Source organism: Alligator mississippiensis, chromosome 4 (genome assembly GCF_030867095.1).
Source record: "Alligator mississippiensis isolate rAllMis1 chromosome 4, rAllMis1, whole genome shotgun sequence".
Lineage (NCBI taxonomy): Eukaryota > Metazoa > Chordata > Crocodylia > Alligatoridae > Alligator > Alligator mississippiensis.
The window spans coordinates 198,419,813-198,443,234 of NC_081827.1; positions in this window are offsets into that span (position 1 = coordinate 198,419,813).

Consider the following 23,422-nt stretch of genomic DNA (forward strand, 5'->3'; position numbering starts at 1 on the left):
TATACTCTGGTACAAGTAGACCTTCTACAGTTCTAGACATGGTAGTTGATCTAATGAGGTGAAACTAGTACCATATCAGATGGAAGCTGAGGTGGCAACAGATTACACATTACCTTATTTAGATTCTCCAGCATAAAGAACCACAATACCACCCTCACAGCTGGTGCTGTGAGAGGCTTTGGTGCTAGACTGTCTAAGGCTGATATGACTGGTACCAAAATGTCCACTAGTAAAAATAAAAGACACCTTTGCTGCTTAGGGCAAAGCAGTCGCTGCTTCTGTCACTGCCCCTGCTGCAGTGCAGTGCCAGCAGAGTCTTTAATATGTGAAATAACTGTAAGTGCCCATTTGGTTTTCAGTGCAGTTCTAATGGTATATGAGGCAAAGATACAGCCTTGGAACACAGATGCCTTTTGCTGATCTGTATTTGATTCTGCACAAGAATGATACTCCTTTTCCCGCCTCACTGAATTGACCAAAGCTATGGAGGAGCGGAGTCTAGGACAGGATAACAAGAAGAGTTAGATGCCAAGCCATCACTCACTGGTGTGAAAATGACCTGTTGCTGGCTTGTCTGGGCTAACAGCAGCAAGGAGCTGCCTATTTCAAATCTTACTCCAAATTTCTTTAGGGTTCTTCTGAAAAATGAGGGACACACAGAACAGCTTATTGTTTATTTGAAGTAACACTGCCAGCTTCTTATAAACACTAGCATCAGAGAAGCAGGTTATTGTAGATGTTTGTGAATACATTTTCCCCCCACTTTCCAAAACAGAAGGTACTTTATGCACATTTCTAACTCTATAGAAAAGATTAAGTCAATTGCAATTAGAGCAAGCAGTAAGTCCATCAGCACTGAGACTTAAAATGCCTTTTTGTAAGAGTTTACTCTAACTTTCAGGCTGCTAAAACAGTGAGTATGAAAAATCAAGATGGAAATTATAAAGAAGGCAATATATTATTTCATCTTGTCCAGTAATCAGTCATATCACAGGGAATTTTCTATTTCTGAAATTGTATTAAATCCCTAAGAGCAAGAATTCTTTTTAATTAGATTCTGGTCTGAAATGAGTCCCTCTCCTCACTAGAGGACCCCCACAAAATATATTTTATTTAAATGCAGATCTCTTACACTGACACATACAGTAGGAAAAAGTATTTCTATCATCTTCTCTTTATACCTTCCTCAGTCCAAAAATTTTGGTGCTTCTTTTGTTTCATAGAGAAAGAGGTTAATAGAAAACTGGCACGATCCTTTCCCCGTTAAATATTAATAATGGCTTTCAAAGAACAATCACATTATAATTTTCTTTTCCTAGTAATTCTCTCTAGGTGAATTCCCTAAATGGCATCACTAGTTCTGCATTATCTTTCATGTTTTGCACTGTGATGTAAAAGAACTACAGGTAGCTAGTGCTGGTACTGGGGATATGGGACCCATATGGTTGTACTTGGCACCCCTTAATCAGTCATATGTTTCATTTGATGTCATAGATTGGCTCTGGACCTGCAATGAGGGGAAAATTTCCCACGCTGTGCCACCATTTACGGCAGTCAGCAAACATGTCTAGAGAGCTCCAGAGGAGGAATAGAAGCAAGCTACAGATTCTAAGGCTGAGAAAGGACAAACTGTGCTAGCAAGGACAAACAGTCCATTATTGCATCAAAGCTGATGCTTACAATTGCCATCTATCCTCAGTGAAAAGTTAAAAAGACAGAGTACTCAGAAGCAGAAAGGTTTTGCATTATGCAGTTATTAGCAGTGCCAGCACCAGCCAAAGCAGATTAGTCAGTATTCGAAGGCAACAGCATGTGCTTCAGAGCCAGCTCTCCAGTTGTTCATCATTTATCTACCCCTTATCCCTTCCTAAGATATTATTAACTCTTTCTAAACTGAATTGAACTTCTTTCAATTTAAAATGCTTATTCACAGTACTGCTTATTCCCAAAAGATAAGAAAGTTCTTAACAGGGCCAAATTTAGTTTTCACACTCAACTTGAGGAAGTACAAGTATATGTAATTTAGAGATTGCATTTTTAGTAGGCCTGTGAGAAGTGGCTAGCATTTGCTTTGGATTTGGCTTTGGCCGATTCAGGGCCAGCAATTTGATTCAGTGATTCGAATCACTGTCTTGAATCCATTTGGCCGAACCAGATTCGGAGATTTGGCCACTGCCGAATTGGTCAAATCTCCGAATCAAACAGGCCGCAGCCCAAGCCTCTCAATGGCTGCCCCACTTGGCCCAAGTGACTCAGTTGGGGGGGGTGCTCAGAATCAATTCGGAGGCTTTGGATCGATTCGGACCTTTTTACTGGTTTCCCGATTTGATTCGGATTTGGAGATTCAGACGAATCGGGCCGAATCTCCTCTGAATCGAATCAGCAACTGAAGCTTCACACGGCTTTAATTTTTTACTGAAAATAGAAGTTGAGTCAAATCATAAAGATATCACAAGTATGCTAATAATAAAAAGTTTAATAGAAAAAGAAGTTCTAATGCATGGGGGAGAAAAGGGTAAAGATATATTAATTTTTATATAAAGTTTAGTTATAAGCATACAAATAAATACAAGTTAAAAATGTTTACAAGAGTGGCAAACATTACAAAGAACCATAGCATTGTTTACAGTTACCAGTTAATGCATATTTCCATTAAACTTACTTATTCCAGTACTAAAATACCAACATTTTTCAAATAAACATGGTGTCTTAATTGATCATTGATTCAATTCTCCTCTTAGTGAGCCCTACAAAACCCTACTAAATAGGACACAGAAGACAACAGGTCTAAGAGGACAATTTGGCCTTTGTAGCGTAGGTATATGTTGCTTTCTAAGAAATAAGCAGCTAGAACATGTTGAGCTAAATTTGGTATCAGGTATTTGTCAGGTCATTGACTCTTAGTCCTTCTGGTTGTGCTTTTCCTTCATGGGCCCTTGAAAGAATAGGATTCTTGCATTGCCCCAAGTATGCCCCTAACACTTATTGCGCTGCATTAAGTCAATGATAATAATCAAATTTCATGCTTTAGGGCTGTAGCAGGAAACTTACTAATCGGGAAGAAATTTCCCCACCCAATGCATAATCTGGTTCTGAGGTTTTTTGTTGTTGTTGCCTTCTCCTGAAACAGAGATTGACTTCTGATGAATATTGAGAGGCTTGGAACAGCATTCAGAGGTAGTACAGAAAATCTCTTTAGGTGCTTGGCTAGTACATCTTGTTTACATGTTCAGGATCATAATGACAGGCAGAGCTAAGAATGGAATTTACTTCCAGGTCAGACTGTCAGGGATCCTTGGGGCTTTTCATCTTCCTCAATAGCACAGATCATATAATCTAGATGCAGATTAATGGAACAACACTGGTTTATACAGAATGCTGCATCTGATGTACTGAAATTCAGTTACAAACTTCTAGTTCTGAAAAGTGCAACAACAACATTTAATTAAAGTTTTAATACTTTTGTTTGAAGTGCTGTCTAATGTACAAGACAGCAAACAAGGGAGGGTAGGAAATATAATAGGTAAACCAGAATCCTGGTGCTTAGATGCTACCAAGAGGGACACAATACCATTCCTAGGATGGAATGTATTCAAATAAGAGTTATGATACACGTGTGTCTACATTTTGATGGGCTATATACTCGATTGTCATTCCAGAAATGTATGTAAATTTTCAGTGCTAATATGCACTTCCTGAGCCAATTTCCTGCTAATATTAAAAGTAAATACATATTTTAAAAGTCTAGATCATAGTGTGTGTTATGCAGTTTTCTGTAAGCAACATAGTTTAGATCAGCAGTGAACAGAACACACATTCACCCATTGGTGGGAGTGGGGGGAGTGGAGGGTGGTGGCAAATTTTAGACGGGGCTTTGCCATTTTTAAACATGTCTGTGTGCCGAATTTCTGTTCCATTATGGGTACAGACCAGTTGTGTATGCCAAACTTATTTTCTGTTACAGGTACAGACTGATTTCTGATCACTTATACTGGTAAAAATGTAATGTCTGTACCTGGCCTTTATTGTTTTTTGTACCTGGTCCTGGTTTTGTAACCAATTTCTTTTTGGAATATATATAATATACATTTCTAAAATCTCTTTCTTTATAGGAAAAAATTAAAAATGTGAAAACCCTTGAAAATCAAGAAAGATAAACAATATCTCATTTCAAAATATATTAATGGGAAGTTAACACTTCTTTCTACTATCAACACTTCTGTCTACTGTTTGGTGGTTGCATGCATCTAAGATTGAGTTTGGCTTCCAAAGCTTTTAACTGTCAGTAAATAAGTAAAGAATGGAGCACTGTATTATAATATTCTTACAGTTATATGTTACATTTCATCCAACAGCATCTTGAAGTGCTTTAAAACTGTACACAGGGATCAGTTTATCAGTCACTGAAATGAAGCTACCTCTGGAATGAAATGCGACAACTGTTTCATGGCATATAGCACAGGACAGGAAATGAAGAAGAATACCATATCTAATTGAAATTGCAAGGGAATTTAGGTGGGAAGAATGTAATTATCCAGTTTGGAATTTGGCCAGGCCATTAGGGTTAACATATTATACTTATAACGAGTCCCAAGGGAATGTTAATAACCACACGTGCTCAGGACCTTGGTTTTACATCTCAGCCCCCCAAAGCACAGTGCTCTATACAGTGATAGGCCACTAGTTCAGAATGGAATTCAAGGGAAGGGTGCCATCTGTTGAATCAGCATCACTATTGCTTATAACGTCTAGTTGTTCCTTAGAGATTTTGCATTTATGTAGTGACCCGTACCAACATTTCTTAGCTTGGGACAGCTTACTGAAACTCAGTGTGGTGGTACGCTGGAGTCTAGCAGACCAATCACACGTGGTCAAGTACAGAATGAAAAAGACAAAAGCATATAAAAGACTGAGTCCTTTACATCAGTCTTACATAGGTACTAAGTATTATAAATGAAAATATTCTGAAGCCTTCAGTTAACTCAGCAGGTACGTGACCCCAGAGGCAACATACACAAACACAAACTCGAGCAACCCTACTTTTGTAAAAGAAATTAATTCTACTATTTAACAACCAAAGGCTGTCTATTTCCTTTTCCAAGAACATGAAAGTCTGAGACAAGTCAGGAGACCAAAATGTTAGCACCAAAGTGCCCATTACTCTGTATACTAAATATCCTTTACTGTTACAAGGAAGGTACTTAGACATTATATTTATTGGCTGAGGTACCTTTTATGTTAGCAGGGGCATTTACCGCTGCTTTGTGCCACAATGTACATCCCTGCCCACGTGCTTTGCCCTGGGACACATTGTCCTGCTGCTCCACGTGCCATGGTGTGGAGCTGGGGAGTGGGGGGGGGCTGGCTAGGGCACAGGATGCCTCAGTGGCTGCTAGCCATCCCCTGTGTTGAGGTACCCTGTCACCCCTGGTCAACCTGGGAGATGGGAGGAGGTACTTTGAGGTACCCTGTGCCCTAGTCAACCTAGGAGAAGTACATGGAGATGGGGGAGCAGGCAGCCCATCCCTGCACGCTGCAGAGCCCCTGCACTGAGGAACCCTGCAACCTAGCCAGCCACTCTCTGGTTGGGTGGGGAACAGTGTGCCTTGAAACAGGGGAGTGGCTAGCCCAGGGCTGCCTGCTCCCCTGTTGCCACGTGCCTCAGCCCAGGGGCTCTGCTGCTATATGAGATGCAGGGGTGAGGAAGGTGGGGGGCTTGCTGGGGCACAGCCTTAACTGACAGGCAGCCACTGTGCTGAGATGTCCTGTGCCTTGGCCTTCTGGGGAGCAGCACTTGGGAGAGGGGGAGCAGACAGCCTGTTCCCCTGTCTTTAAGAGCTCCAGAGCCCCCATGCTGAGGCAACCTGCCCCCAAGCCAGCCATTTCCCAGATAGCTGGGGCACAGGATGCAGCCAGTCCAGGGCCCTGGGGAGCGGCTGGCTGGGGTGCAGGGTGCCTCAATACGGGGGGCTCACGGGAGAGCAGGCTGGGTGCTCCCCCACCGTCACTTGTTTTCCAGTGGGTGTTTTTTTTTTTGTTTTGTTTTTTGTTTTGGTACCAGGAAATCACAGGAGCAAGTTTTGCCTCAGTGCTGCAAATTAGCAGCACAGCACACTGATTAATGAGCAACTTATGCAGTTTGTGAGGCTGCAAAGAGGTTTGCAGCACCACAAACCACACGTGCCTGCATGTCTGGATCCAGTCTGAGAGGGATTCTGTTTTCCATATGTATATCACATGCTAGTACTTTTACTGGAGCCACACCCCTAAACAAACACATTCAGGGTGCGAACAGATGAACAGAGCCCTTTCAAAAGGGGAATGTTTCAAAAGGGCAGCAGCTGGTACCTTCTAATAGTTGTGTGTGTGAAGGAGCTGAGAACAAATCAAACAGCAAAACTTCTCCAATTTTAACCCTGGTTTGCTGCATTTGAATTGTTCCGTTTGCTCTTACGTAACAGTTAGAAGCAGCAGCTGCTCCCTTTGAAACAATCCCCTTTTGAATAGGCTCTTAAGGCTGAATCCAGATGAGCATGGGCACATGACATGTGGAGCCACAGACCTGTCTATGGCACCATACAGCACACATTCAGACATTTCCACGTGGAAAAAATGTGGGGCGGTGTGCATGGCTGCAGCGTACACCACCTAAAACCAGAGCCTGGCCTGCCAGAGGCATGTTCCAGCTGCCAGCTAGGCTCCAAGCTGCAGGAGTACTGCGACTGCAGCTTCTCTGGCCTCCAGGACAGGATGTTGGGCCAGCACAGTTGCTGGCCCCAGCCTCCCCTACCCCACCCAGGGTAACCTGCCGCATGCCAGAGGGCACCATCCCCAGGGAACCAAATGTCCGTGCTTGTCTGGATGGGGCCTAAGAGCTCATGGAACCACACCTTCAGAGTCCATGTTATGGTTAATCCCTGTAGTATCCGAATGTTGGAGAATACTAACATTGTTGGATGGATCATAGGGTTTCATATTGGTTCCTACTGAAGTCCTGGGTGAAAATGTTCCTAATATCCTAAAGTTTACTAAGCCCCCTTTTTTCAAAAATTACCTAAGCCCTCAGGGAACTATTTATAGTAAGACTGAGATTCAAAGGGTCCAAGAGTGAGAATTTTGGAAGTATTTTAATACCTAATGATAGGTACCTAGTTGGTTTTTAAGTTGGTCTAACACACTTCTGAAAATTTCTCTTCTAGTCTGAAAGGAATATTTAGTAGTCCTTACACTGCTTAAAACACTAGCTAAAAGGGCTAAGGGTAAGCAACAATTTTCAATAAATGCTCACAGCTTTTTTTTCTTTTTTACACTCTGGGAATCCATCTACCGAGATGTTTACTGCCGAGTTGCCTAATTAGCTCTGTAGTAAACATCTCAATGTCTACATGTGTGGCCCTATTAGGCCGCAGGAAACTAATAAACTCTGCAGCAGTTTAGTACTTGTAAATACAAGTACTATCCTGCTGCAGAGTTCTTTCATGCACAGCAGCGCACGTGTAAGATGCTGACCCAGCTGGCTGGGGCACCTGAGTGCTTCAGTGTGGGGGTTGCCTGCCAGCTAGCCCCACAGTGAAACACTCTTGTGCCCCAGCCAGTCCCATCCACAGCACACTGAGCAATCCCAGGTGCATATGTAAATGTGACGCCTGGGAGCAATAAACTCAGGCATGATATGCACTGGAGTTTATTGTTGCACATTAATATGCATATGTAGATGTGCCCTGGGAGTCAGAAGGAAGGTGTATTACAGAAGTTAAAGCCAGTTTTGAGACAATGAGCGGATATCCACATATATGAGAATTTCACACTCTCTCTCTTTGTTCTAGACCCATAGATTCTCTTGAAAAAAACTGATTTTGGCTGCCCCTTCTCAGGAAATCCCTCAACTCAAGGACTAGCCCTCCACTTCAGGTGGCTTAACAGGTTGTGGGTCTGACAGAATTTTCTTCTTTCGAAGTTCAGAGGATGATGCAAGACCTATTATTTTGCCTAAGGAACATTAGAGAAGGCTGAAGATTAGGTTTTCATGGAATTCTTCACTAGAAACTGGGTTCTATTCTGTGGGGGTTTTGTATGTATGGCCACAAATTGTAGATAATATTTAAAAAAAATCAAGTTGTTGCATTGGTGATAAATCTTTACTGCTTTTAGGGACAAGAGAGATCTTCCAAGTACATGAAGACTCAATCTTTCTTTCCTAATCTAGAAGATTTGATTCTTGTCCCTGTCTATTATTTATTTAAGTTGTACATCAACACATAATAGCTAAAGTGTACTCTTACTTAGAGGCCTGGACAGTTTATTTTGTAATACATGTAGGTCCTTATCACACTACATAGGATTAAAACTTGCCTTCAAAGGACTAGGAATGGGTTTACGTGCTCCAACATCTACAGGATTAGTGAGAAGAGCAGCTGTGCTCATATATACAATTTTAACCAGTTTCACAGTTAAATCTCAATGTTATTTATATCTTTTAGTATATAGTTTCCTTTGAAATACTTGCAAGCAGGGAAAATAGCATCCTTCAGGGGAAATCACCCATGCTGCCCACTTTGGGAATCATAACAAATAATTACTACTGCTCCTTTTGGAAATAATATCACTTGCTGACTTTCTTTGAGAACCAAGATTTACTAACCTATATCTGTTTTCATTACAGCACATTTAAGGAATTTCTACACTGGAAAAAGATATATTCTTACCTTGGCTTGTCTAGCTCAAGTTAGCTGATTCCAGTTAAAATATTAGTAAAGGGAGAATAACTGGGGCATCAACTTGGGTTAGGAGCTCATGTTCAAGCCTTTAGAGGACACTGAAATTCAATTTAAGCTGCTGACCCACATTAAACCCAAATTCCTATCCTATTGTATTTTCATCTGAGTTGATAACAAATTTTAAATTCAGAACCCACTTTTACATAGTTCAAACATGTACAAAGTATCATCTTTATTTCACTCTGAATTCTGGAAAAAGCAGGCCTGGTTGTCCAGTGCTGTGTAGCTACTTTATACCAAGTAGAAACCGACCCTCAAGCCAGCATTATTAGTCTGGAGATTCTATAACTCAATGACACAATGGTTTCTAGCTGCATTTCTAGTCCTTGGAACCATTTGTAACCAACATAATTTACAGCAGTCTTTAGCATTTTCCATCTATATACATACAGATAAATGAAGCTCTTTATACTTGCTTCTCTCCAGTTAAGCCTTAAGGATCAGAGTTAGTTTCCATTTTTAATAGGAGCATTCTATATGAAATTATTTAGTTTACTATAATATTGCAGCTTCCTTGTTCCCAAGAAACTAAGGAAGCAAAAGTTTTGACTTGTGTTGACACAAATTTGGTATCAGAGATGCATTTAAGGATCTTTTTCAGGCACACAAAAATTAAGCCAAACACCTCTTTGAAGGATTCTCATCATCCAGTGATGGGAAAAGCACTGTGCATGATGTGCGATTAGCTGGGATCCTGGCTTTCCATGGGTGGCATGGCTGGAGCAGAGTCCCCCGGGGGGGGGGGGTGCAGGCTGCCTGCTGCGGGCTCGGGTGGCAGGGCTGTCTCCCTGCTGCTGCATGCACTTCTGTGGGGGGGGGGGGGGGGTACCTGCCTTCCAGATTGGTGTGTGGGGCAGAGGCAGGTGCAGGCTGCCCACTGCAGACTTAGGCTCCCCACCCTGCTACCCTCCCCTGCGGCCTCTGAGGTCCGACAGGCGAGACCTGGCATGGTTGGGCAGAGTGGGGAAAGCTCCTTGCCACCACTGCAAGCCCCGCACTGCCCTGGCTACACCCCCTGTGGCCTCTCCGGAGCAGCTGGGTGGTGGTGCGGGGTTGTGCCCCTCACTACACTGGGGCAGGCAGGGGCCATGTCACCAGGGCAGTGTGGGGCAAGGAGCTTCCCCACCCAGTCCCACTGTGCCCTGGCATGCTGAGTCCTGTCCGCTAGGCTATGGAGGCCCTGGGAAGGTAGGGAGCCTGAGCATGCAGCAGGCAGCCTGCCCCTGTCCTGTGCACAGATCTGGGGGGCACGTGCCCTTCGCCCCACCCTGGGAGTGCACAGGTGTTGATAAGCCGCCCCCCTCCCCTCCCTGGATGAGCTGCCCACAGCCCTGTCCCCCCCAAATACCCCCCTACACCTACACCCCCAAATTTAACTACACAACGAAGAGTCTAAAAATTGTTTCTGTGAACTTGAGAAGTTTGTTAGGGAAAAGGGAATGGGACCAGGTAATACAGACTGCAGGCTTGGGCTGTGGAGCCCTGTGGCTGTGCATTGTGGCCGGCCCTGGGCCCCAAACTCCATTCACTGCCCAGCTGGGCAGCAATCCCATCCCTAGTCCTGCCCAACTCCCTCCGTATGGAGGCTTCATTTCTTCCCCTGCCCCACATCAGATTACTTGCAGGAGCTGCTCTCCATGCTGTCTGGCAGCCATGTGCATGTACATGCACACTGTGCCCCTGTCTGACCACCTTCCTCCCACACCCCCCAGCCCCTTGCAGGCTGTAACTCCGCCAGCCTGCTAAGAGCTATTTGCAAAAGAGCAAAATCCACGTGTTTCTCTATTAAAATGAAAAATCCACATTTTTCTTAGGTAAAAGGAAAAATCTGTGTTTTTTTTCCATTTTTCCATGGGAAATGGAAAACTCAGATCCCCAATGATTAGCTATTATTATTTTTTATAATAGAAACCAGCAAGGTAAGAGTAATATACTTCTTGAAGGGAAGGATTTTTAGATATTTTAATCACCTATGAAATCAAATTACCTTAGACAAGTGATCATGCTTATTAACTTTTTTCCTGTTTGTGATCTTGTGTTCATTTAATTTGGAACCAGCTGGCCTCACAGACAATACATCATAAATGTGTCTACTGAGGCAAATAAACCTTGGACATCTCTGTATTAGAACCAGAAGGATTGTCATATCTTCTTTTGGTTCTTTTAGGTCTTCCCCTATTGTGAAGAAGAAAGCTAGCAAGGTTACTCACTGTGCCTGAATAAATTAATGAGGTGCAGCTGATTAGTAAAATTTGCTGCTAATTCTGTCTAGTTGAAGAGACTTTCTGACCTATAGATACTTGTGCAGTCCAAACATGTAGCAGGTACTGAAATACACAGTATTACTGGTAGATTAAATTTGCTGTTCCAAGCTTTCAGGAACATAGAGGATACTGAATTTCTCCTCGTCACAGGCCGTATGTAAGATGAGGTCTACATTCCGTGTCATGTATTAATAATTAAACTACATGACAAAGTTTGGCTATTTTTTCTATTTTATCCACATTTATACCATATTTATGAACAAAACTTTATTCTGAAAATGGGCTTAATATAATATATATACTTTCCAAAGTATATATTTGTTAAAAGTCAACAAAAGTGCCCATATATCTTAGCACCTGGAAAAAGTCAGGGCATGCACAGCTGGCTGCTAGCTGGTCACACATTCCTAAGTTTACAATTACTACCAGTGTTCTCAAACCAGATTCACTGACAGTTGCAGATGGCCAAAATGCTTATGTATGGAAATAACTTTACTCAGCAAAATCTTAGAAAAGTAATGCATCAACAGAGGCATTTGTACATGGAAATACTGTATGAATACAGTAGTTTTTCTGGGTTGTTTTATATGACTTTCATGCTGGTTGCAGCACATAATCTGAAAACATAGGGAACCTTGTGTGTATTGATACATTACTGATATGATAGAGGAAACTGAACAAAGAATATGGGGTAATGTCCACCTGCACAGCACCAACGCTGCTTGCATCACTCTGAAGAGGGAAGTAGGAAGTGGACAAAAGCAACTTTTAGCAAACATATTAGTGATGCACTGGATGTGTAAATACATTCACACTCATTCTTTGTCACTTCGCAGTTTTGTTTTGTTTAACTTCTGTTACTAGTAAGAGCAATTTAAGATTTCTGAAAGGCTGTGTCTTGAGAGAAAAGCTATTTTTCAGGACTAAGCTGCTTTAAGACTTTGCTTATTTCTATGACTCTCTGTTAAACCACTTGTGAAATGGGTGTAATGTTCATTTCTGGGTATAAAGACTAATCAAGTTTTGAGACCTCTGAATTAATAGTGCTAAACATTGTAAATGAAAAGCATTATAATTGCATACGTCTATCTCATGGGAGAACAAGGCAACATTTTTTGTTTCTTTTTATTTGAAAGAGCCAAATAAAAAGAGTCAATCATAGCATAAATCATGCTAAAGACTTTTGTCAGAAATTCTGAGAAATGATTTGATATCAGGTTGGCTGTGGCCAGCAATTAGTATGGACACCTCTCTACATAACCAGACCACTTAATAAAATTTGCTTTGATAAGAAAACAGTCTTACTACACCTACTTCCATAACAGAGTACATAAAGTATATATTAAGTTTGCTGCTAAAAGTTTTAATTGTAAAATTTTTTAAGGAAACTGCAGAAGAGTAAATATAGCAGAAATAGCACTATTTTCCTATCTTTTACGCAAGAGTCATATCAGAGTGATTAGTACAGATTAACAGATGATCATCTTCATACATGTGATCAACAAGACCAAAAGGTCACCATGGTTTTAATTTATCATATGCTATAAAATTTATATCTTAAACTGACTTAGCATACATTTTTCAGATATTATGCATACCTTAAAGTCAACAAATCACAAGTCAGATTACAAATCACTCACTGTAAACTCCTATTAATATTCTGACCCAACACAGCACGTAGCATAGAAGAGCTTAGAACTTTAAGCTGTTCTTTCATCTGGCCTGATTGTACACTGTTTTAGAGAAGGAAGCTCTCTGTGAAGACTACAGGCCAAAAAGCACAAGATCAGCCCTACCAGGCATGCCAGTACTCATCAATCACTGTGCCTTCTTACGAGTACTTTGTAACATTTTAACTTCAATAACAGAAAAATACTGGTTGCATTCTTATAAACTGGTAACAACTTCTATCCTAATGCTTTGGCTGGATTAGTTCACTTTCAAGAGGCTTCTGATATATACCATTAATATTATATGACAAATTTTACTTCTTGTTCTCCATTTTATAGGAAGTTTTTCAAGTATTACTTTATTCAGCCTGCAACTCCATGCACAAATGCACATTCTAAATATATCTCCTGAACTCTAAATGACTCTTGTTTATATAAATAGGACATAACAAGCTATTAAATCTTCCTTACAACAAACTGTGCTATGCCAAATACTTGCTCTGGATTTTTGAACTACAATTGAGAGACTTAGGTTGATAATCAACATGTCACTTGATAACACAGCCTGCAACAAATTTTCATAAATTAAAGTCTTTCCTTATATAGTAAACTAAATTTTAGTTTCCTTTATCCCTTTTAAAAATTCTACTTCTAATTGATAAAAACAATCATGAAATAAGCCTCTTAGTACCCTGAAATTTATTAGTGCATATTATCAGTATATCACTAATTAATATTTCAATGCACGTGTTTCTTACTCTACCTACATGTGTATATAGCAAATTACAAAGTGGCAATGTTTTCAGAATGTAAAAGAAAAGCATAACTAAAAAGTGAAGAAACTTAAATAATCTAAAGCAGTGTAATATATGTAATTACACACTTTAAGACAGCATTGCATCTGCAATTCGCTACATTTAACATGAGCCGAGTGGCTAAAGCAAAGTCCTGGCAATGGGGAGGTTAGTCCCGCCGCACCCACCACCTCTAGTTTTCATTTTCCCTACACGAAAAATAGGAAAGTGATCAAAATCCTGTACTGTATGATTTCTGTGCAATGTAAAAAACATATTTGTGCTATGAAGTACTTCAAGAATCTTAGATTAAAATGGCTATAAATGTAAAGTACTATTTTTTTAATAATAGGCATTACATTCAATTTACCATATATGACAGAGCAATTAATAGTCATTATCAGAAACAGATAAAAATTGGGACCTTCAATTTAAACCTCTAAATCTTAGGAGAGACCTGGGGCTAAAGTATGGACACAAATACTCATCCTTGTAGTTCTGCGATGGAAAGAGGGTGTTTTCTAGGTCTGCTTCACATGCACCTGAAAGTTCACAAAAAACAGCTGTTCAACAGATTTCTACTTAATGAACTGGAAACTTGTAAGGCAGAATCCTTTTCTGGGTATTTTCAAGTAGATACCAGCTGAAGTTGAAGGCACTTTTAGATCAGAACATCTTCTTAGCCTATAGCCAGTTATTGTTCTCAAACTAAACTAAAACATTTTTAATTTACACACAGAAATGTGTCAGATTTTAAATGTTATTTGTAGATAATAAATATGATTAATGCATTTATCCTGTATTAATCAGTATGTTACAAGCTAATAATGAAGACTACAGTTTTCTGTGCAGCTATAAATTGACAAAAGACAAAATACAGAATTTCTGAATTATTGCAGGACAGACTTAACAGAAATTGGCAGCCTTAAGCCTTACAGTATATGTTATTTGTACATTTTCGAAGCAGATATCTTGCCATTAAAACTTCATCTATTCTTAAGTATCTCCAAAAATGTACTCAGACAGAATCATTTAGTAACAGGAACATTGTACTACAGAATGAAGATCATTATGCAAGATTACTACATTCAGGATTTTGAGGTAAAAGGTGAAATGTTTTCAGTAGAGATTGTCTTCCCTTGCTTTTGGACCATTGATAGTGGTTTCAATCTTCTAGTTTTTTGAGAAGTCATACAATATGGTCCTTGGCCACTGCATATTTGCTATTACAGTACAAATCTTTGGAGAAGGCTTTATTGGTATAGTTATGTGTGTGTCTGGAGACATTTACCACTCCCTGTCCACTGTATAATGCACTTAGATTTCAATTTCTTTTCAATGTATCTGAATTGCTCTTCAGCATCTCTGAAGTCTCTCCAATGATTCTATGGGTAAGCTAGATACTCGTATCCTTCCTGGGGCAGGCACTATCCCACGTAAATTTAAATGCACACTATGAGAACATGAATCCTGCCTATAATCAAACCTTCACGTGACTTGTGGGCTAAATAATTTTTTTCTGGATGCACAATGATGGGCACAAAATGGTTCATCTGTTATTACTTTGTGTAATTCTAGAGTTAGTGTTTTAAAAATATGGCTCATAAAATGAAGAAATCACAATTACTCATTTATATTTTTCATTTTCAAATATTTTATTTTATTTTTGATTTTTAAAAATGTTAGATTAAAAACTCTATTTACATCCAGAGACAGAATTGGTTGATCAATCCCCTAATATTTCCTGCATTTTGTAAAAAAAAAACCCTGTAACCGCATTAATCGTATACGGGTACTATGGTCCCTGACAGACATTACACTTTGGGTGTCATTAACCAGTTAATCACTTCTTAAGTAGTAGCCTGGCTACATGTTAATGCAATTAATGGTGCGATTAAACAAGGCATACTCCACAAAGTTATTAAACAAGATACGTGTAATTGTGGCTGGCTCTCATTTTACCTTAAACTGAATGCATGGCCAGTGATCAACTAACTAGGGCTTCCAACCACAGGGGCACGTGGGAGTCCTCGACTCCAAAGGCTCCAGAAGCTAGAAGCAGGATCTGATTGGGTCTCCCAGCCTCAGGGCACATCTGAATCAAGGGCTCCCATGTGACCCCAAGACCAGGAGCGCAGATCAGCTAATTGGCTTGTTACTTCCTAGTGCAGAGGGAGCCCAGCATCATGATGTAGCAGTATGTGTAGCATAGCAGGAGGTGTGACTGTTGGAATCACGTATCAGAGCCCACTGCATCTTTAACTGAACGTCTGCCAAGGGCCTATGAGATACATATCTTCTTTTTATGCTTAGGCCTAACTTAACTTTTGGGATCAAAACATTTCCTCATTTAGCAATAGAAAACAAAAAAATCAACACAGGAGAGTAAAACTGACTTATTTAAAATTTTATCAAGAAACAAGCCAAAAAACTCATAAAGTCTCAGGTCTCTGACAATATGAAGATGACTGTTTTACTTAGAGAAGAGTAAAATTCAAATAGTGCATTGATGAAAATGCTTTGAGATAATTTAAAATATTGGATGTATTGCTAAATGAGGAATTTAACAGTAATCACATCCAGGATCCATTACTGGAGATAGAGTCACTTACTTCCTATGCTGGAAATAAATATCTTGAAATCGGAGATACTTAATAAAATTCAGTAAATGATTATCTCCAAATATGGACTTTAAATTCTCTTGTGAAATAATAGTGCCTAAAACTATAAAGTCAGTGATCAACTTGAAAATGGCAGAGACAGACAACTATGAGGACAAATACTTTTGAGATCATTCATCTCGTACCATGTCATATCAAGACTACCTTTCAGTTGATCCAATATAAATATTATCCAGGTTAAAAAACAGAACTAGACAGATATAGTGTCTTTCTTTCAGTCAGAAGAGTGAATTTTACCTGACTTGGCCTTTCACAATCCCCCAGTAATGGGTTGCCAGGATATTAATATGCATTAAAATCTTGTAGATCCAGTTTTTTAATCTGTAGTTGCCATTAACATTGTAATGATTTGGCAGACAAATCAATAAACCTGTATGAATGCCTAACATATTAAGCATATTACACTGTAATCAGAACAATGCCTATGCCTCAGGACAATCTTAATTAATTAATGTATATGTGTGTGTGTGTGTGTGTGTGTGTGTGTGTGTGTGTGTGTGTATATATATATATATATATATATATAAATTTAAAAATGTTGAGGCATGAAAAATGCCTGACCTCAGAAGCGTTCTAAAAATGCAGCGATTCAATTAATGCCGAGCTTCTACATGCATGAATGAACAATTTGACCTCAGCTTGAATACAATATTTGAATAACGCAGCTGCCATATTCATTGGTCTCTACGTTTCCTGGGAGCTAATCTGCTAAGAAAATTATGCTATTAATCCACTGTGTTTCCGTTCTTTGACTGCTGATTCGGTAATGTTCCACAATTGCATGATATTTCATTAAAACTTTTTTATAATGTTAAAAATGTTTACAAATATTCCAAATTTATGTAAATGAAGGCGTCTTTAAAGGTGATGTTTTCATGTGAAAACACACTAACATTTGATATATAATTCTTAAATTTAAATTGAGCTCCAGTTTGATTCTTATAGGCATCTCTAAAACATTTTGTAATATGGCAAATGCAGTTTTAAAAAGGCAAATACCAGTTTGAAGATCTTACTTTTCCAAGAGACTGATATGATACAGCAGTCAAAATAAAGCCACATTTTAGTACATCAGTAATATAGTTATCATAAATTACGAAAAAATTACTGAATTATGATATTGAGATCCAGAATTATTCAGGAGATACAAGAAATTTGAGACAAACTTGCTAGAATTATTGTAATATGATCTAAGGTAATAATGTGAAATTTTAGGCTGGATTGAACAAGATCTGGATAAATTCTATTGAGGATACTTTGTTTTCAAAACGAGTTTGCTCAAAGAAAGTTTGCAGAGTTTGGCCTCTCAAATGTAGTATTTTTCTCTCACAACTGTAGATTTGTTTAAAAAACAAGTACACTTTAAAGTGTATAGATAAAGTCCATTGAGGAAAAACTAATTCAAGATCCTCAAGAATTTACATGAATTGTTTAAGCAACTAGACTTCTGAATAAACATATTACAGTGTGACACTGTTTACAAGAGTGAGCTCTCAAAGTGTCACATGCTAAAATAACTTCGGATAAATATTTTAGAGCTTCAAATATATTCATCTTCAGACAAAATATAACCACAAATTGTATAATTGTAAACAACAGCAGCAATACAGTTAATATTTAACTACTATATTGTGAGACTGTTCAGTAGTGGAAGATAGGATTAACATATTGCTTTAAAACATTCCATTACTTTCTGCATCTGTTTACTGATAATAAAAGACACAGCTGTTCTAAACATAACATACTAACAGGTGTAAACTGTTCATTTGAGATTTTAAACAGCAATTATCCTTCATTTCCTTTTTAGCTATTCTGAAATGTTATTCTAAATACTATTTCCATTAGCTTAAACAATTATATTCATTTAACTTCTGGTCATCAACGAAACACATATACATCTAGAATTAGCTTCCTTCTAGGTTTTGTGCAAAAGATTCTGTTCCTACACGGTACACATCCTGAACTAATTTGCCAGATGTGTTCCATAAAATCTTTGGTCACACAATTGAGCAGCCTTGCTTTAACAACTGTTCTATATCAAATTTACTGTAGAAAAGCATCATAATTATGAAGTAACACTGTATCAAATTCACAGCACTAATATCTCATTATGTTTAGTTAAGCTATAAATGATAATTGAGCTTGAAATTGTATATTTACTTTAAATAAGTCCTCCAAATCATCTGCAACCACGTGTACTTAATACGAAGCCATTAACAAAAGATTTAACATTTCCACATTTATACTCTCAGTGATTTTAGATATGATACATGCAACACTTGAACAGAACAATAAAGCTTCATCTGGTAGCCTTCCATGTACAAAATTAAATGGATGCACCATAAATTTGTTGAAACACAATATATAAATCAGTCTGAAAAGTGCCTGGGCACAAATTATTTAAAACAAGTCTAGAATTGTTTGCATTTTATCTTAAATGTTGCTCAGTGTGCTTTGGAAATTAATTAAAAGCTGCATATTTGTACAGAAGCTGAATTGCTCAAAAACAAACAATCAACTATTAAGAATCAGCTGTTGTAAGCTTTGTCCATGTCAGAGTACACTTACTCACGGTACCGCCAACATGTACATAAAAGGAAAGGTTGAAGTGGGACTGGCTGTTAAGTTGCCACAGAGGTGGGAGTAGTTTTGTAACTGTTTGCCAGGATGAATAAGGCAAATATTAGTTCAATTCTGAATATTTACAAAAAAATATGAAACACATGAAATAAAGTCCAGTTCTAAAAATACCTATCACACATGGCTTACTACTGCCAGTGAAATAGTATTACTTACAGGAATAAACACTTCACCTGTGTTTCCCTAAACATATCTTGACATATTTTCTCCCTTTCTTCTCAATATTTAAAAAAGTCAAGACCCCAAAATATATTACAAACAGTTTTAGTAAAACAAGCAGTGATGGAAACAGATATTGACTTCCTTAAATTTTTATTTCATCAGGATGTTATTTGTATATACTAATGGGCATTACCTTAGCAGTTTCACATTACATGCTCAGGAGGAAAGGATGTCTGCTCTCTCCCATCTTTCAGTGAGATTTTCCTGTATGTAAAAAGAAAATTAGTCTTTAGCATTTTTTGTACCCCAAAAAAGGGATTATTTCTAAATATAACCTAAGCAAAAATTTGAACTGGAAGTACATCACAGAAGATCTAGAATGAGTGGTGTTCAGAGTGTGCGTGCCTGCTGGCAAATAAAAACTATTTTGTAAATCACTGTGCTTCCCAAGTCCAAGCAGAACAGATTATAATATACTGCGTGTGCTTGGACATATTTGGGGGGAAATTGCTGGAAATATCAATAGTAATATCACTATTACTTATTCATATGACTAAAGATGAAAAAAAAGATTAATTAAGATGGACAATACTCTGCCTCTTCCAACACCAAGCCAAGTACATGTAGGATGCAGTGATCCATTATGTTTATATAAAAAATAAAAAAGCCAGCAGAGGGCACTGCAAATACTTAACGTTTAATCTTAAATGTCAAGTACTATACATGTAATGGAAATTTCTCTGTGAATAATGTATATCAGCTTCACAACTCCACAAAAAAGAATGTATTTTGAATCTATATCACACATTTCAATCATTACTGTAGATATTACTGTAGCATGATGCCGGTATCAAGAAGTAAATTAGTATGCGAAGAAATACTTTAAAATATAAGTAAGTTATAAATAAGCAAGAAATGGTGAATAAACATTAAAATATCTCAATGTGACCTTAACAATAATGTATTCAGTCTACCCAATCTATAGGTACATACCAAGTAGCATGTGCTTTGTATTGATGATGAAATTTAGAAATTGCATGGTTTGCGCCACAGGAAGGCTATGACGTGCAAGTCCAGAATTCTTTTCTTTCTAGGAATTGTTTGCTACATATGGGTATAAAAGCATGTCAGTCTGGAAAGGATTTATGAATGGTTGTTTCCTGTGGTTACAACTCCTATATTAAGCTTTCCACAATGTTATTTTATCACAGCCAATCAGAGCCTGAAGAGCAGTATACTTATAGCATATGTATTTCCGTCTCCTGACTGGCTAAAGGTCTTGATTGTGTGTTAAACGTATATATACCCACACCTAGTGGGGTATATATATATTTTTTTTTAACGAATTAGATAAATCCTTTAATAGAATTCAAGTGTGCATGAATCCATTCAAATCAGTATCTGAGTTCTTTGATTCTTAATTCATAAGGCCACGGGTCAATCATATTCAGTTAAATATTCACTGAAGTCAATGAGAGTTTGCCTTAATAAAGACCATCAATATTTGGCTCAATAGGAACAAAAATAATATTAATATATATTGTTTTTATCTCTTGTAAAAGAAATTATATAAATGTTCAGTTACTCAGCGAACAGACATCTTTCCCTTTCCAAATGGTCTCTTTTCAACCAGTTTCTAGCCCTAATTGGTTTCCATGGCACCTCAATATGTGCATCCTGCCTCCTGTAGACTGGGGTTGGAGAGGCACCTGGACAAGCCCAAAATACTGCAAGAACTCTCCCAGATACCTGGACCCCATGTGCCTCTGAAATGCAATGGTTACAGCAGAAGAGGAGTAACCAAAAGGGAGGTTGGAGAACTGTAGCTGGTGAACCGGAGAAAGGAGAGAATTTCTTAGAACAACAGCAGGGACTCCCTATGCCTGAGGAATGGTGCATGTGTCCAAAAGCTTGCAAAGAACTTTTTTCCAACTACTCAATTAAGAGAGAAAATAAAAGAGATCACATCTGCCTAAAGAACCTTGCCTACTTGTGTCCTTAGACCAACGCAGCAACAACCAAAAACCCTGCAGAAAGGAGAGAAATCAGCTCAGCCTGACTTAGTCTTGAGCCTTCCCACCAACAACTCAACACTTTGTTAAAAGGCAGGGGATATATAAGGGATGAAAGGAGCACCATACAGTGCTTCCTCATCATGGCAAGGCACCTGGGCAGAGGACTAGAAATGAGTATTCTCCTCTGTTAGGCAGAAGAAGAAAATAGTTTCCTGACTGCTCTGCCCTGGGGGCATGCTGGGCACTGTGGTAAGGAAAAGGCAAGGCTAGGGAAGCAGAAAGAACACCATAGGGCTGCAATTCACAGGAGCACAGGAGGAGAGCTGCAGGCAGACTACAGCCCAGCAGGGAGCAGGGTCCCTGGCAGTTGGCTGGGCACCTGCAGGTGCTGCAGGATGTTAGGGATGGGGGTAGGGGAAGCTGAGAGGATCATGGAGAAAGGGAGGTTAGAACAGCTCCCTCAAAGTCTGCCTTTCATTTGGACAGGCACAAGACACCACCTTCTGCAACCCTTTAAATAATCACCTTCCTGAAGGCTTATTTAGGTATGTGCCTCTCTCCTCCATAGTAAAAGTTTTAACATGGCAGTAATTGCCAGCTCTTTCTCCTTCTGTAGCCACTTTTTCCCCCCTCAAAAAAGGCATTTCCTTCTCTGCCTCCTCTTCCCCTCTAGCTCCTTTGCTTAAATCTTAATCTGCTTCCCTACTGCATCCCCACTTGAAGTCTTTTAAAATCTGGCTCTCCTTCCCATACCTCCATTCTTCTGATGTTGGCTGTATGTGTGTTGGGGGTGAGGCCGGGGGGGGGGGGGGGGGGGGCAGCAACAGCTGTAACTCCTCTGGCAATGAAAGAGAAATAGATGATTTGCTAGATGTCTCATCCTTCCCACTCAAAGTACTCTTCAACACAAAAAGCAACAGCTGTTCACATTTACACCTAAAGCCTCCACAGCTGGGCTTCCCACTACCTAAATGGAAGACCTAACCTGCAGCACAAGCCAACATGTATTTCCCTGCCATGCTCATTTTTACGTTCAGGGTGCAGCTCAAAGTCACTGCGGGTCAGCTGCCTCTATCAAGGTGGAATATTGTATGCTAGCACCTAAGCTACACATAGACCTTCGCTGCTTCCAGCATGCCAGTTGTTACGCCAGCTAGGCAAAATCTTTCACCTCCAGCTGATCAAGTCCTCACATACACAGTCTGGGAGAGCCTTGCCCTCTGAGCATTTCTTCTGTCAACATTTCTACTCAATAAAGAACCAGAATCTGTAAAACAATATTTAGGGAAAATTGTCACTCACCTTTGACATTATTTTTGCAAGGCATTTGCTCCACAGGCTAACAGGTAGTGATCATGCCACAGACTGAACTCCAGTTTTCTGGGGTAAGGTTGAGATATGTACATTCATAGCATAAGCTGCTGGAATAAGATGTTGAAGAAGTGTTTCACTACTAAGATAAAGAAATAAATTGTACCACACAAAGTACAATTTAATGCATGGGGGAGGGAGGGGGGGAAAGGTATGGAAGTGTACTCCATTTTCAAAGTGGAATAAAGAGCTTCGCAACACTCCTACCCATCACAGACAACTTTAATGCACATTTCAAACTCAGGCTCACTGCATGCTTACTTCCCTGGATAGACAATTCTTAGACAAGGCTAACAGAATGCGGGCATGTAGAACCAAACATTAGCAGACTGATTGAAAATCATAAATGAAAGTACACCACCAAATATTTGTAGTAGATTTATTAACATTCCTATTGTTTCCTTTTTCTGATTTCAGGCTGTAAATACAAACATATTGGCATCTATTTTCTGTAGGAGAGAGACTGCTGTTTCAAAAGCATAAAAATTCACATGATACTTCTTAATCTTTGATCTTGGTAGCATAACAGAAAACTAGTTGTTTTAATTTGTATGTTGCTATAGATGGTTGGGATTTGACTTCTCTTATTCTTATAGGTGTCATATAAAATCACAGCCAATAGACCATTTTTTAATGCATCAGAAAAACTGCTTATTTGCCTACTCAGAATGTAGAATAGCCTCTTCTTAATGCCAGTGATGTCCACAGTAGCTTGGTATACACTGAGGGTTGTTTTTTTTTATAGCAACTTCCAATCTAGCAGTTGTGGAAGCCCCATATAAACCAGGTGTGAACAGGTCAGACTAATTTTAGCAGTTCTGGACAGAATGGGGATGGAAAGGAATTTCCAGGAAGAGATCTTTGTGGAAACCTTTTCCCTCCAGGAGACACTGTTTTGGGCTTTACCTTAGAAAGAATGATAATCTAGTATGTTTGTATTTTTGTAGTTACAGAAGTAGGTTATTTCTACACATTCTGGTCCAAAGAGAATGAATGTCATGAATTCTTTTGTGGTCAAGTACCAGAATTATGGACACTGAACATTTGT